Genomic DNA, 3,282 nt, shown 5'->3' with positions numbered 1-3,282 from the left:
ATCAATAGCCTACTAGTAGCCAATGTATCCCAAACATTAAAGCATTCAATCTTCTTGTCCACTGCCTTTTAAATAATGCAGTTAGGAAATTCTGTCTTGGGATCCAAACATTCCTGACTACAATAGCCCTTTAATATGTTTGATTCCTCATGATGACAGTGCTGATTTCCACACATTGTGTTTGCCCAGCTATAGTGCTGACATTATGGGAATTTATACAAATCTGTCACTGCTTGTTCTTGCTGCAATTTGATGGAGAATGACACATCCATGGGTACAATAGTGGCCGTGTCGGCCTGTTGCAAATACAACTGTAATTTAACCATATACATATTACAATGCATTTCAAAGTACAGCAATTCAGTATATTACTGTCTCATTAGATAATGCTTGTGCAATCAGTGAGATGGTAGACTGCCATTACACTCTTTTGCTGGGTTCGAAACCAGTCCAAACTAATGTGATGTAAATCTCATAATTATGATTTATCCTGGTCAAAAATATATTTCTGTTAAGAGCTGCTGTAAAAACAATGATCCGAAATTTTAAAAAGTCCTTAATAAGAAGGGAAGTTCAGCATTTAAATCAAATGGATTCTGATCTTGTGGCCTGAAGAGCTTAATATTAAATGTTCTAACTGATTTGTTTGATAGTTCAGAGGTAGTGTGCAATTTGGTACTGAGCCACGTAGGTGAGGAAGATTGAAGTTTTGATTTTCAATATTTGCTAACTGGCTGAACTCAGCTAAGGTAGCAGATAGTTTAGATATTCTTCCCTTACAGGATGCTCACTGACAATCATTCTTCTCCATTTAGTTGATGCAGTGATCTGAGCTGGGAACTTTCCCATGCCTGTGATCGAGAGTTCTGAGATTGCCTAGCAGATGCTTCAATTCTGATGTGATATGGGAGCAACCAGACTCCAGCCTGTTTGCATAGTGTATGATCTGGAGACACAGTTGGGAAGAAAAATACATTCACATGATGCACATTCAAGTAATTAAACCACCAGATGGAGAAGGAGTTCCTTTTCCCACCCAGTATGACAGACCTATCTATACAATAGTGGTTATGTTGGCCTGTTTTATGGGATGTGGGCAAGGCCAGAATTTCTTGCCCATCCCTAATTGCACTTGAAATGGCGGTGGTGAACCACTTTCTTGAACCACTGCAGTCCATATGGTGTGGGTATACCCATAGTGCTGATGCATATAACTTAATCATAAGTATATTAAAACATATTTCCCAGTATACCAATGTAATCTCAGATTTTCCCTGGAGGAATGGGTGGCACATTTTTCTTTCACTTCTAAGTGCTGGTTTTAAATTCCAGACTAGTAATATGAAAGTCTCCTCTCTGTGAAAATAATTGGGTTGGTTCAACCCAATAACTGGTAAGTGTGAGTCCACAATATAAAATTGCCATTAATTGTATTGGCTGTGATGGCATCCTTCCCCAAAATGTGAAGCAGATTGACAACATGCACTATGTCATGGACTGTAGTGGTTCAAGAAGGTAGCTCACCACCACTTTCTCAAAGGCAATTAGGGATGGGCAATAAATACTGGCCTAGCCAGCAACACCCACATCCCATGAATGAGTAAAAAAAAATGATTATTCACAAAATGGACTCGGAAGTATAGTAAATTGGTGATTGTTAAAAGGTGTGAGTAGGTGAAAATAAGCTGTGTGTTAATGTCCAAGCAGTCATCTGCACTGAGGTCATGGATGGCAAGGGCATTGTTCATGAATGAACAGAGATTCTGGAGGGAAATGTGAAGGGCAGTGATTGTTGATATACAGGCAGGGAAAAGATTTAAATTATAGACCTTGAGTGTACAGCCATTTATCATAATCAATGATTCACTGTATTTCTAATTCTATCTTCCTTACTGTTGTTTGGTCACCCAGTCCAGAATAAAGGTGGAACCATTTCCCAGTATTCCACCAAGTTGCTCTGCAACTTGCAGCTAAGTTGTGCTGAAAAGCAAATGACACGATTCTGAAGAAATTAGAAAAAAAATTAGCATAGACTTGAGTCATCAATCTATCATTTTTATGTCTCTTACAAACATTATTCTTCAGAAATAAGTACATTAATTGTAGATTGGACTTGGGTCACTGATTAATTACATCACTATTGCTGCTGTCTTTTACGGCAGATTCTGTAGTCTGATACCTGATCTAGTCAGGTCTGCAGTACTCCTGAGCACTTTAAAAAAATTTATTTATGAGATGTGGGCATTGTTGGCTCGGCCAGCATTTATTGTCCATCCTCAATTGCCCTTGAGAAGGTGGTGGTGAGATGCCTTCTTGAACCGCTGCAGTCCATGTAGTGTAGGTGCACCCACAGTACTGTTAGGGAGGGAGTTCCAGGATTTTGACCCAGCGACAGTGAAGGAATGGCAATATATTTCCAAGTCAGGATGGTGAATGGCTTGGAGGGGAACTTGCAGGTGGTGGTGTTCCGATCTGCCTGCTGCCCTTGTCCTTCTAGGTGGTAGCAGTCATGGTTTGGAAGGCGCTGTTAAAGGAGGGTTGGTGAGTTCCTGCAGTGCATATTGTACTTTGCACACAATGTTACCAATGTGTGTTGGTGGTGGAGGCAGTGAATGTTTGTGGGTGGGGTGCCAATCGAGTGGGTTGCTTTGTCCTGGATGGTGTCAAACTTCTTATTAGCCAGGACTTACTAGATAGCTTGGAGAGACAGATCTATCAATCGGATCTGGATGCTCCAAATAACTACCCTAGTGCCCCAACACCCCACCAGGGTGGTCTTGGCTGAACAAAAAGTGAGAAGTATACCAGTGCTGTGAGGTGATAAATTGCAGTTTTTACCTAGTTAAAGCTCCAGTAGTTCTTGGGGTGAGGGTCCCCAAGACTAGGCTCTGCCAGAAAATACCTCAGCTCCTTGGACGTACTTAAGGTTAGCATGAACCTTCAAGTGGATTGTGCAATTTATAATAAATCAAATACAAAATTTACCCGCGCAAATGTCTCAATAATTTGGGTTTGAAAACTTTTTTTGGCCAGACAAGTATCTATTATGGAGAAACCCATCGGCGTGTCCAAAAGACAGTTTTATTTTACATGCGGCGAGCACTGATGGATATCAATAATATAGACTGCCATAATCCGCTGTTAACAACTTTAGGTATCTCTGGAGAAACATAAAAATCCAAATTCTGGAGGAGCAACAAAGAGCCACCCGGAAATGGGCGATCGCAAGTAGTTTGACCAATTAGCAAGCTATAGGGGCTTGGCCTTCCGGGTGTACGAATG

The sequence above is a fragment of the Carcharodon carcharias genome, chromosome X, assembly GCF_017639515.1.
Source record: "Carcharodon carcharias isolate sCarCar2 chromosome X, sCarCar2.pri, whole genome shotgun sequence".
Taxonomy (NCBI): domain Eukaryota; kingdom Metazoa; phylum Chordata; class Chondrichthyes; order Lamniformes; family Lamnidae; genus Carcharodon; species Carcharodon carcharias.
Note: the sequence above shows the minus strand (reverse complement) of the source record.